Consider the following 13747-nt stretch of genomic DNA (forward strand, 5'->3'; position numbering starts at 1 on the left):
AATACCTCCAAGTCCTGACGATGGCTTTGAACTTTGGTGTTTGACAAAGACTCCCGAGAATACTGTGCACAGTCAAGAAAACAAACCAATGGAACATAGGACAAATCAGCCCACAGTTCCCACTTGAGGCACAAATGATCAAGCTCAAATTATCCTTCCTTGAACATTATGTGAAGATCTAGCTCTCTTATGCTAGCAAAATGAAAAGAAAAGGATGACCAGCAGCAAAGTAGACAGACTTAATTACAATAGCAAGGAACGCACTATTGGAAGAGTTGAAGGACCAGGTTATCAGATCATCATGATTTATATATATGGCTGCTAAGGGCTGAAAACAACTTGATGCCACATTATCAATTAATCAATCACCATCCATTGTCACACATAAGCATACTCACACATGCAACCACGTATAATCAGAAGACAAGAATCTTAATACAGAGATTTAGTATTACACACATTTGTGCACTGGATGAAGGAGATGATGAAGCTGAGACCGAGGAGGCGTCAAGCACATCATGAGTCTCGAGTACCTTTGCGCCCACAAGAGATCTAAGTCCAGCCCACCTTGATTTCCATTGTTTTTTCTCTACCTATTTGACCATTAGTAGTTCAGATTCTTGATTGTCAGCATGCAATACACCTGTGTTCACCTTGATTCCTGATTTCCTGCATTTTACATTGTTATTGCATTAATCTAAGATCTACCAGTACATTCAAGTCCTTTTCAGATGTGCTCGAGCCAGATTTGTACATGTTTTTTCTTACCTAAATCCTAACTTTATAATTCTCCCTGATAAATTTCATTCCATTTGTTTCTGTCTACTGTTTTTAACTTACCTTTCTGAATTTTCCCTCTCTCCTACAAACTATTGGCCACACCTTGTAGCTCTGTATCTATCCGCTACTGAAACAAAATAAAATCAATGCAGATAGTAAACTTACACAGTACTAGTATGAGCCAATATTACATATATCTGATGTCCTAGCTCATTAAATAACCCATACACTACTTCACTGTAAAAGCTCTACAGGTAGTCCTTGAGTTGCAACTGTAATGGAGTCTGTTTATCATGGTCATAGCTCATGACAAGCGTAAAATGGGTCAGTCACATGTCTCACATGATTTTATGATCTTTTTTTCTGGCAATTGTTAAGTGAATGCCATGGTCGTTAAGAAAACTCATGGTCTGCTACGAAGTGTTTTGCTGAAAACTGAAAGTAAACACAAAGTTTCATCAAAACCATCATAAAAGATAGTCACATGACCACAGGACACTACAAAAAGCTGTAAATGTGGCCCAGTTGCTGAGCATCTGAAGTGTGGTTACATGACTTAGAGACACAACCATTGCAATTTTGAATCTGGGTTGTAAAAAAACCCCATATACGTTTCTCAGAACTTTGAATGGTCATTAAGCAACTGATCATAAATAAAAGATTACCTATAGTATAGATCAGGGAAGTCAAACTGCCGGCCCAGGGGCCAGATGCATCACAACAAAACCGTGCCCTCCCCACTGCCAGCAATGGGGGAAAAATTGAGATACGTCACGCGACATCACGTGACATCGCGAGTTTGACATGCCTGGTATAGATGAACGTCATATTATCAGAATGAATATTGTACATGATTTCAGGGCATTTAATGAAGCCAGTCAGATATCTAACAAAAAGCTAAAACCTTCTTCTCTGAAATGGTAATATAATCAGAGTAGATTTCATGTTGTATAATTTTATTGGTCTATTCCAGGTGTAGGCAACCTCGGCTCTTTTACGACTCGAGGACTTCAACTCCCAGAATTCCTGAGACCCAGGAATTCTGGGAGTTGAAGTCCACGAGTCGTAAAAGAGCCGAGGTTGCCTATCCCTGGTCTATTCCATCTGATCTGAAGAAAAGAATAATGTCAACTAAAACCCACGAATGAATCTAATATGCTATACCATAATTGTGTAACCAAATTACAGTATTGTTTTTGATCACAGATAGGCAACACATATAATCCATGCAATTGCTACAAAATGGTAAAGGAATGCAAGCAAGAATTTATGTGTGAGGAGGGTAAGAGGATCTTACCTGAGGTATTAACCAGTCTAAGAACTGAGGGGGAGGGGGGCTAAAACAAAACGGATTATTTTATTCTAGAGGAGATCTAGTTATATGGTTCTAGAAGAGTTCTATTCTACGGAGAGAGAGAAAAACCTAATAAGTTTGCTCTTTGATAAATGAGTGTTTTCTGGCTTGCCACCTCTACCACAGCCATTTTGTGAGTCTCCAAATTTCAAATGTGAGACCGGCATAAAAATGTTGAAAATCTACATAATACAGCTAGTTTGTATATTTAACAATGGCTTATAATGTACAGTTGATTACGATTAAAATAGTATCAACTGTGCCAACTCTTTTCTTCAACAATTTTCTAAATTATTTATGCAAAAACTAATGAGATTCTGATTTATTAGTGGACATGACTGGCTGTACAAAAACATGTTTGTCTTTGTCTACAGAATTTACTGAATGACTTGACAAGCAAGGTAAAAATATTATACATAAAAGGTAAAGGTTCCACCGCACATGCGTGCTAGTCGTTTCCAACTCTAGGGACCGGTGCTCATCTCCGTTTCAAAGCCGAAGAGCCAGCGCTTGTCTGAGGACGTCTCCTCACGTGGTCATGTGGCCGGCATGACTAGACGCCAAAGGTGCACGGAACGCTGTTACCTTCCCACCGTAGTGATCCCTATTTTTCTACTTGCATTTTTACGTGCTTTCAAACTGCTAGGTGGGCAGAAGCTGGGACGAGTAACAGGTGCTCACTTCGACCCGCCAAACTGCCGACCATCTGATCGACAAGCTCAGTGTTCTAACCCACTGAGCCACCGCCTCCCTGTATAGCAATGTGAAACTGCGATTCTTCAAAGCTGCAAACTACAATAATGCTGTGCTATAATCCTGAATAGTTGAAAGTGCACCAAAAATGTTTTAATAAGCCAAAGATAAACTCAATTTTATTCTTGAGGCAACTGTTCTCATTATATTTTTTGCCTTTAAATAGGCTATAAACTATTTTAGATGAAATACATATTCATATGCCCTTGATTGCAGATTATTCATGATAAAAATGTACCAATTATTGTAAGTGAACAGTTTTGGGAGAGATGCCTTGCCTTTTGACAGAAATATTTGATCACACAGTGATTTTTAAAAAAATTATATGAAACACAGAGCAACAGTTCTAGTACTAGAGCCAAGATGTTATCTCAATAAAATGTGCCATTGTCTAAAGCTATCTGAACACCATTGTCATATGCACAATAGTTGCTCTGTTAGAGCTCCTGTACCATTTCATCTCTGATTTGTTGAAATATCAGCTTTACTAGCTGTTTTTTTTTCAAAACCCAAGTTTTTAAAAAGAAAAAGGGGTAGAAAACCTGAAGAAGAGAGAATCACTATAGATGAAATTTGAATTTCTAGCTAAGCTGTTTTGTTACAATAATATTTTAAAAAACGTGGGGCTTTTCAAAGTGCAACATATTGTGAGAATTCAATACATTTTTGCTGTTGTGTTAATGGTGACATTGTGTGCTTGCAACAGATGGTATTACCGATACATCAAATATAGGAAAAATATACCCCAAAAATGACATTTTGGTTAGCAGATTTTCGAGCATATTGTTCCAAAAGTTCTATCACCCAGACAATGCAAGTCAGCAGTATAATTCAATAATTTTAATACAGCAAAGTTCTATTGAGCTAAAATCAAGTCCTTGCCTCCAAGGCGTAAGGGCTGGAACAGAGCGATCGACACATTTTACTGCTACAGGCAATATATTGCAAACAGAGCAAACCTTATGTCTCCACCTGCAGCTCAGAACTGATAGCTCAGGAATACAACAATATGGTTCTAGGCTTAACAAAATACTATATTTCTGCTTTTGCAGAACCCTCTGGACTTATTAGCCTCACCAGAATCTAGGTCTTTTAATCAAAAACAAGATAATGGAAGCAAGAGCATGGGCTTCTCTTTTTATGTACAATATAAATCTTTATTGAAGAACAAGTTATTGGCTGCCCCTGCCTTTGCACAAATCAGAAAATCTGAAGGGCAACATTATCTATATTACCATTGATATAGCCAGACTAAAAAACCCAAATAATTAAAACCAGCAAATATCTTATAATTTAGACATCCATAGGTGGAACATCAATGGTCTTGCTTTTTAACCCTTATATGACATCCAGAATATCTAGATATCGGAAGGGGGAAGCCCTATAAATTACTTAAATTAATAACACAACAAATAAGGAGTTTCAATTTATGTACAGTATACTATAGTTTCTATACAGGTTTTTCTTGCCAGAACTTTAAGCAGCTTGCCCATTTACAACTGTACCTTACTAAGTGATTTTCCAGAAAGGTGCAACAAGTTAGACCATTTCCCGGTGTTCAATTCAGAATGGAATACTTTTTTTAAAGCAATTAAACCAAGGGCTCTACAAATGTAACACAACCTGATCATTATTTGCTACAAATAAACCATTTGGAAATATGAATGATTTCAACTATCTCAGAAAAACTAAAATCATTTACAAAAATCATTTAAAAAGGAAATGAATTTATGTAAAGGCTTTGTAATAAGAACTCATCCAACATGAATATTTTCAGTTATAAACAGGATATTCAACCAAGTTTAAAAGTATTGCTATATCCTAAATCTGCCATGGAAAGCATTATGTGCTTCATTTTAACCACTATACATAGACTGAACTATTTTGTACATGTAGATATTTCAACATACAGTGAAAAATACTTGTAACAAAAAAATCCCTCTTGAATTTCCTACGCATGCTTGTACTGTAATTGGAAGACAAAATACCATACTTTTTTACTGTCCCCTGTCATAATGAGTAGTGAAGAGTGAGGATTTTCTTCCTTGCTGAAATCTCATAACTCTGGACAAGTGTTGATATTCCAGGTTACTGTGGAGCTCAGCAACCTATTTATTTCCTCTGCTGATATTAGCCATGTAGGTGTTTCTTTTACTATGTTGCTATTTGTATGGCCTCTCTTTGAAAGTCTTTCCATCCTGACTGTTTACTTAGGTGTTGCTAATACTTTTCATATGTGCACTGCTATATCCTTACCAGTAGAAAAAGTGGTTCTTCACCATGAGCTTGATGAAGGAAATGTTCAGTCAGTCTGTCCTTTATTAAGACTGGTGATCAGAATCAGATTTTAAATATAACAATTAAAACATTAAAGGGATAAATAGCCAGTCATTATGACTGGTTACAGTGTTGTTGTTGTTTTTACAAAAAAAAACCTCCCTGGACAATAAAGCCAAATGACCTGAAAATGTAATTAGGAATGATATAAAAAATATGTTGTTGTTGTTAGCTGCGAATTCGTGTCCCACCCATCGCAACCCTATGGACAACGTTCCTCCAGGCCTTCCTGTCCTCTACTATCTTCTGGAGTCCATTTAAGCTCATGCATTTTTATAACATGGGCAAATGCATCAATTCTTTCAATGTCCCCTTTGCCTTAAGGGATTTTTCTGAACTCTGGCTTTTGGAAGAGAGTGAAAATGTAGTAGAATTAGTACTATCCTAAATTTAAGAATGGCTCTTTGGTTTAATTGTTATTGATCCAAGAGGCAGACCAATTACGGGGGACCTCTAACGAGGGCTGACAAATCTGATTGCCATTCGCTGAGTATTTCCTCTTGGGAATTCTTTCCCTCCAATAAAACTATATGAAAGTGCCCATTAAGAGGGTATGTGCCAATTTGGCAGAGCTAATTTAAGAGTACAACACCCCCCAGTGCCAGATTTTAAAGATATTTAATGTGAGAGACTGCAAAAATAGGTAATAAAAGGTTGCTCTGTTGCTCTTATTTTCTCAGTTAGGCAAGAGCTATTCCAGAACAAGTGGGAAAGGGAGGGAACCAGTCACCCTTCCTCCAAAAAGCTCATAAAGGGAATTATTATCTTCCTTAAACCTCCTCCTATTCAAGATTCTCCTCATATATTTCCTCCATCTTTCTAATTACTTAAATAGGACAAAAATATGCAAAAGAAGATTCAATCACTGCTCAGGAATTTTCTATGAATCATTTTAGGTAGTTCAAAACCTCAACCAAATCATGGATTCAGCCATTTATTATGTACCTTCTTAAAAATAAAAAACCCAATTGCATTGTGAACTGTCAGTACTTAAATATAGCAATGTATTCTCACAACAATAAATAATTTTCAAGCAATCATTAAACTGTTGACAGCTCTCCAAGAAAATTTTGTGGATTTTATTTTTTTCTCCTCTCAAGAGAAAATGACTAAGTAAATTAAATGGAAATACTGAATTGTTCCCATGTCTTCTAATCCTGGATATATTGATAACACTCCTTTTGCAAAATTAAGGCATTTTTAATTTTGAAGTTGTAATCCTATATGTTTTTTCCTGGAAGTAATAATAAAATAATTAAAAAAAAGTTGGAAGGTACCTTGGAGGTCATCTAGTCCAACCCCCTGCTCAGGCAGGAAACCCTATACCATTTCAGACAAACGGCTGTCCACTCTCTTCTTAAAAACTTCCAGTATTGGAGCATTCACAACTTCTGGAGGCAGGTTGTTCCTCTGGTTAGTTGTTCTAACTGTCAGGAAGTTTCTCCTTAGTTCTAGGTTGCTTCTCTCCTTGACTAGTTTCCATCCATTGCTTCTTGTCCTGCTTTCAGGTGCTTTGGAGAATAGCTTGACTCCCTCTTCTTTGTGGCAGCCCCTGAGATATTGGAACACTGCTATCATGTCACCCCTCGCCCTTCTCTTCATTAAACTACACATACCCAATTTCAGCAACCATTCCCTATATGTTTTAGCCTCCAGTCCCAATCATCTTTGTTGCTCTTCTCTGTACTCTTTCTAGAGTCTCAACATCTTTTTTACATCCTGGTGACCAAAACTGGATGCAGTATTCCAGGTGTGGCCTTACCAAGGCATTATAAAGTGGTATTAGTACTTCACATGATCTTGATTCTATCCCTCTGTTAATGCAGCCTAGCACTGTGTTGGCTTTTTTGGCAGCTGCAGCACACTGCTGGCTCATATTGAAGTGATTGTCCACTAGGACTCCGAGATCTCTCTCACAGTTACTACTATTGAGCAAGGAACCACCTATACTATACCTGTGCATTTGGTTTTTCCTGCCTAAATGTAGAACCTTACTTTTTTCAGCACTGAATTTCATTTTGTTAGATAGCGCCCAGTGTTCCAGTCTGTCCAGATCCTCCTGTATATTAAGCCTATCTTCTGGAGTATTGGCTATTCCTGCCAGCTTGGTGTTGTTGGCAAATTTGATGAGTTCCCCATCTATCTCCTCATCCAAATCATTGATGAAGATGTTGAAGAGCACTGGGCCCAGAACAGAGCCCTGGGGCACCCCACTACACACTTCCTTCCATGTAGATGCAGTTCCATTGAGGACCACACGCTGAGTACGGCCGGTCAGCCAGCTACGAATCCATCTGGTGGTGATGCTATCTAACCCACATTTTTCTATCTTATCAAGTAATAGTTTGTGATCTACTTTATCAAATGCCTTACTGAAGTCCAAGTAAATTATATCCACAGCATTCCTCTGGTCCACTAATTTTGTCACCTGGTCAAAGAATGCAATAAGATTTGTCTGGCATGATCTGTTTTTGACAAACCAATGTTGGCTTTTAGTAATGACTTTGTAATTTCATTCAATATCTCAGATCAAATTTCAGAGTAGAATTTACTTGGGAGACAAAATATAAAAAAGTAATCTGCAAATTTCAGAATTCTTAAGACCAAAAGATAAATAAAATTTACATAGCAGAAATTACTCTTCACTTCAGTTCCACTTATTTTGGGCCATAAACATACCTAAGATCTAGAAACAATCTCTCAAGTAAGCTCAAGATACAATAATTTGACTTTGTTAAACAGAAACAAGTGGCCTAGACACAAACCAATCTCTAAGGCATTTCCAAGCTTGCTTACCAAATAACATAAGCATTACTTGGGGAAAAAGAATCGATGAAACTTTTTGTAGCAAAGTTCATTAATGGTGTGCAAAATTGTTTCAGGTAAAACGGTTCAGATTTAGGTTCATTTTAATATTCTTTCTAACATAAGATCTGTTTAGTATAGATTTTGTGCAAAATTAATACTTGAAACTAATAAAAGTATACCATGCTTCTAAGCATCTTCATTAGGGCGAGGGAAGAATAACCTTTAGCAAATTTATGTAACTCAAATATAAATACAATTTCTTTGAAAGTGGCCAGTGTAAATACTGTAAAATATACTTGCTATTCTATTAGCAACAATTGTTATAGCACTTCAAGTATTGTTTTGGCTGGTTTGCCTGCTTCAATAAAGCCATAACAACATGGCTCTGCGCCCTTGCTTGGGGCATGCAGATGAACATGCAGCTATGGGGTTGGTTGCAACCCAACCTGGAAAGTCCTCCCCCTGCCTCCTAATTCTTAAGATCTCTTTTCTTAAATTTTTTAAATTTTCGATTTTACACACTTTTTTTAAAAAAATATTTTATTGTACATTGCCCAGAGTCCATCTGTGAAGAGATGGGTGGTTTTTAAATCTGACAAATATTAAATACGCTCCCAGGAAAGTTCATATACAAAGCAGTAAAGGAATATGAAGCAGGCAAATGTGCTTTAAATCCATTGTCTGTACCTCTTAGTAGCACATTACAGCAGACATGTCAAACTTATGACGTCACGTGATGCCACATGGCGTATCGGAGCTTCTTCCCCATTACCAGCAATGGGGTGGGCACGGTTTCCTCGTGACGCATCCAGCCCGTGGGCCAGCAGTTTGACACCCCTGTATTAAAGCAGGGCTTTTCAACCTTTTCATCCATTGTACCACTTTCAGGATATGGCAACATCAGACTACCACCAGTCGCCTAGCAAGGTGTCAAAAACTTGATGACCAAAAAAAAAAGGAAAAAAGTGATCAAGTACAGGTAGTCCTCGACTTACAACAGTTCACTTAATGACTGTTTGAAGTTACAATGGCACTGAAAAAAGTGCCCCGCAAGCCACAGCCGAGCAAGACACCTGCCCGCCCGGCGGCGCTCTTCCTCCTGTCCCTGTGGGGTGGGGGGGTGTTTGGTTTTTATCCCCCCCCCTCGTCTGCTGGGTGGTTGCAACAGGCTTGGGTCACTTCACATGAGCCTGGGACACTGTGAAGTGTCCCTTCACAGTGTCCCCTTATGACACCGTCATAAATATAAATCCATTGCCAAGCATCTGAATGTAAATTACAAGACCCTGGAGATACTGCAACATTCCAGCTGATCGGCGCTTCTTATGGGCTCAGAAGCGCCAGGATCAGCGCCGAGCTCCAGCTGGAGCCTGGCGCTGATCCTGGCACATCCACTGAGCCCTGACAGCCCCGAAGCGCTGATTCTTGCGCTTCCGCTGACCCCTGACAGCCCTGCAGCTCCAGCCATCTCTCGCTCAGGCTTGTGCCGTGCTGCCACTGGTTCAGCTCATTCCCCTCCCCAGCTACTTTTCTAGGATGGTTGCGTACCACCTGCCAGGTGCCAATGTACCACAGGTGGTACCCATACCACTGGTTGAAAAGCCCTGCATTAAAGGAAGCCATAGTATGATAGCTACCATGCATGCTCAGGAAAGTTCCTTGCCTCAGATCCGAATATTCCACAGTTCAACTCATATACATGTTATAACTTCTAGCCCAATATACCAAGATGGATCAAGATTATTCTAGTATATATTATTCCTGTTCTTTTCAGATAGGAAAATCTGAGATGGTGCAGTAATCTGCTAGCACCACCAAGAATTCTTATCTCCTCATCTCATTCCATTTGTCACAGCATTGACAAATTTAGTTAAAGGATCACTTAATTATAATTATATTCCAGATATCTTGGAAATAATTCCTGCTAGTTTAGACAATTAGAAATGCTACACAAATTATCTCAAGGGAGTTAAGACATCTATATATCTGATGTAATCAAATTTCTCATAAGGGAGCAAATCTGTAGCACCTCTTTCTAAAGATAATCCACACTCTTTATATAAGAGTATACAGATAATCCTTGCTTAGTGGCTGTTCAAAATTAGGATGCTTAAAAAAAACTTAGTAAACAGCCCTCACATTAACAACCTTTGTAGTATCTATTTCACTTGCTCAGTCACGGATACCAAGATGTCCTCAAAGAAAAAGAGAAAAAAACCAAGTTCAGTTAAACAAAGTGGTAAGAAGCAAAGGAAAACTGAAGTGAAATCATAAGCACAGTTGCAGTCACATAATTTTCACTAAGCATACTCTCTGCTTAACAACCAAGTTGTTAGTCTCAACTTCTAAATTAGGACTACCTGTACCATCATTTGTGGCAGTGTTTTTCCTGATTAAGCAGCCCATAACTGCAAAAATTATCTTGATAGTCATCAAAGAGATCTGAGAACTATCAAAATTATTTGATCTGCTTCTTTAATAAATCAATGCATTTTTACATTTTTATACAAATAATCAAAAGCAGGCAAAAGAATGCCGTTAGGTTCGTTTTTAAACTTCTCACAGTTAGGTTCTAGTCATCGGCAGTTATGCTATAACAACACTTTGGGGCACACTCCAGATCCTTAAATTCTATGCCAGAATTACGGTAGTTGGGAATTTGCCAAAACTTTTGGAAAGCCACAGCCCAATACATGAACAGGTTGATCTGTGGTATACACACTTGCAAAAGCACTACTGAATTAAATCAGTATTACTTTCCTGAATTTATTGAAACATTTAGAATTATATCCTAGGTTGAAAACCAGAGGATTAAATCACTTGTCTTAGAAGCGAATCTTAACACTCAATAATTAATTCATGGATTCATATCCAGCAGTAAATCAGTTTTGTTTTTCAAAAACAGTAAGATGTAATAGTTTGTCTATTTGTTCACAAAAATCTTTTTTACATTAGTAAACTTGTAACACTAACAACTAGTACATATATGCACACATGTACTATATTGTGAGCATTTAAAAAGATTGCTCAAATATATTAATAAAAAATGTGAAGTGTAATGCCTTTCCTTTGACATATGGAATCAAGCAAGATAAGAGCTCTGAGTGTCCCAAAGAATAATTAGGAAGTCATTACAATTACGTTCCCAATGCATTTATTTGGATGAGAAAACATTAATATAAATATAAATGCAGAAACATCCACTGATGTTCAATTACTGAAATATAGTACAAACTGCAATTAAAATTAGAAAACAGACACAGACCATAAAGACAGAGATAAGGGGAAAAAAAGCTAATAAATGCAAGCCAAATTTGGACCTGGACCTACAAATAATGAAAGTATGTTCTTTCCAGAGTCTCTTTTTACCAATGTTCAACTACTTTAGTAACTGAGTAGTATTTCATTTTAGGTTTCCTATGTTACTACGGAATAAGAGGAAACCATTTTTCTCTCCTTCATAAAAACCAGTTTTAGACTAATTTAGTCAATTATTTTCTTTTATCAGTTTTTTTACAATCTTCTGCTTTTTCATATTCATTCCAACATGGTACTTCTTTCTTGTGTAATATACATTTACTATATTTGCAAAGTCTTCTGGATAAGCAAAGCATCAATAATCTTTAATGTTTTCTTTTTGGTATGAACACCATACACTTATTTTAAACAAACTGATTATACATAGCATATTAAATAATTTCAAAACATTAGGGGTAACTACCAAAAAACCCCCACCCCCCACCAGATTTTTAGTACATGTGCACTCTATTATTCCAAGTGTTTCCTTTCTACAGATCTTACTTAGCATATGAAGTTAGTGACATCATCATTTCTGACTTAAGAGATACCGTACATCCTCTTTCTGGCATCCCACAACTTTTTATTTTCACAATTGTTAATCATCACTATGGCAAGAGACAGTAAACAGCCGAGAACAAGTTTAGAGTCGCTTTGTACCCTAAGAACACCGTGTATTGGACCTGGCTCCACCCGCAGGAAACAAGAGAGATGAGGATGATGAAACAATGTTCTTTACAAGAAAATGACATTATCTGCAAACGTGAAACAAAAGCTTCTGAAAGGGGAGACAGGAAAATCTAAATTAATGCTGGCAGAAGAAACAAGATGTTGACAAGACGGCCTCAGATGTATACAATTCTCCTAGCCATTCTATATATCCAGTCTCTTCCTTCTTATCCACTTTTTCAAAGCAACTTCTCAGTACTTGCCCAACCAAAGCCACAATTTTTTTTTCACTTCTGTCTTCATTTTTATCCTTGCTAAGAGGAAGAATATAACAGTCTGATGTGGGGGGGAGGGAGGGAGAGAAGGGTGTGACACAGACACAGAAACACACACACTTCAGGGCCATTTGATTTGTATTTATATTCTAACCTTATTACCCAAAGAACTAATCTCCACGGGAATATGTATACAGAACAAAGTAAAATTAACGCCCCACGCACGCACACACTCACACACACCCCGGGCTAAAGATTCAATACATTTCAAGGACACCGGTTCAAGCGAATCCACGTAGCTCAACCCTTTTTCTCCAGACGCAAAAAAAAAAAAAAACTCCTGCTTGCAGGAAATCAGGGGAAATCCCACCATATAGAGCAGGGGTCTTCAAACTTGGCCCTTTTGTGACTTGTGGACTTCAACTCCCAGAATTCCTCAGCCAGCCATGCTGGCTGAGGAATTCTGGGAGTTGAAGTCCACAAGTCACAAAAGGGCCAAGTTTGAAGACCCCTGATATAGAGTAAAAAAAAAAAGGGGGAACGTTACTCGCCCGCCCCCACCCCACCTTTTCACTCCCAACGCGCTCTCCCTCTTCGTCCTCCTTGGAGGCAAGGAAGGCGGGTCAACAAGCCCTCGAGAAACCTGCTCACATGCAACGTCCCCTTTCCCGAGACACCCCCTTCCCCATACACACACGCGCGCGCGCGCGCGCACCGGCGTTTAGGCCGGAAGCGCTGCGTTCTCCCTTCAACCGAGGGCTCACGCACGACTGGGGCTCCACAGCTTGAGGTCGGGCGCCTCCTCCTTTCCCCCCCCCCCACCCCCAGCACCTCGGACGGATGGTTCCTCCTCTCCCTGCGCGATTGACGGATAGCAGCGGCAGCAGCAGATTCCGCTAAGTCTGGCCAGCCGCCGCCGCCCCTCCCCGCCATTAATCCCCTCCCCTTCTGTGTCCTCGTCTGTCCCCCGAAGTCGGACCCCACCCGCCCAGGCACCGCCGCGAAGGAAGCCGCTTACCCAGAGATTACTTATCGCCTCTACCGGCGCCGTTGCAACTGCCGCTCTATCCTACAGCGGTGCTGGGCTGGGGAGGGGGGGGGGAGAGAGAGAGAGAAAAGCCTCGGCGGGAGGCCGCCTCGCACAGGATTGACGGCCAGCACCATAGGGCGCCGTGTACGCCACTCTGACGCGCGCCAACTGCTGAGCTTGTTGATTGGGCGAGGGTTTCCACCGCCCCCCCCGTAGAAGATCCATTTATAGGGGTGGAGCTTGCTTGCCTCCAGTTGCAGAGCGCGTTTGGCCAATAAGAAGGGAGAGGGAGCGAAGGGAACGGCGTGTTCCGCTGCGCCCGCCTCGCCGTGCCCGTTATCTGAGCGCTGCCGCCGCTTCTCTCGCCTATACATTAGGAACCCTTGGCCAATAAAAACCGTCGAGGCTTCGCCCGGGCCTCGCTGGTGCGTTCCGCTGCGTTAA

At 39.6% G+C, this 13747-nt stretch overlaps 1 protein-coding gene across 2 annotated transcripts in view; it reads right to left on the reverse strand.

Annotated features, from left to right (window-relative positions):
• Positions 1-13413, reverse strand: part of FAR1 (fatty acyl-CoA reductase 1) — a 53806-nt gene extending 40393 nt beyond the window's left edge. The window contains exon 1 of one of the 2 annotated variants that reach the window (XM_083366887.1): positions 13292-13413. The gene's annotated coding sequence lies outside the window, so the exon portion shown is untranslated. Of the gene's footprint in view, positions 1-840; positions 875-13291 lie in introns of those variants that run through there. The other variant, XM_083366888.1, reaches the window with a different exon arrangement.
• Positions 13414-13747: the final 334 nt, after the last annotated feature.

This window comes from Vipera ursinii (assembly GCF_947247035.1).
Source record: "Vipera ursinii genome assembly, chromosome: 1".
NCBI classification, from domain to species: domain Eukaryota; kingdom Metazoa; phylum Chordata; class Lepidosauria; order Squamata; family Viperidae; genus Vipera; species Vipera ursinii.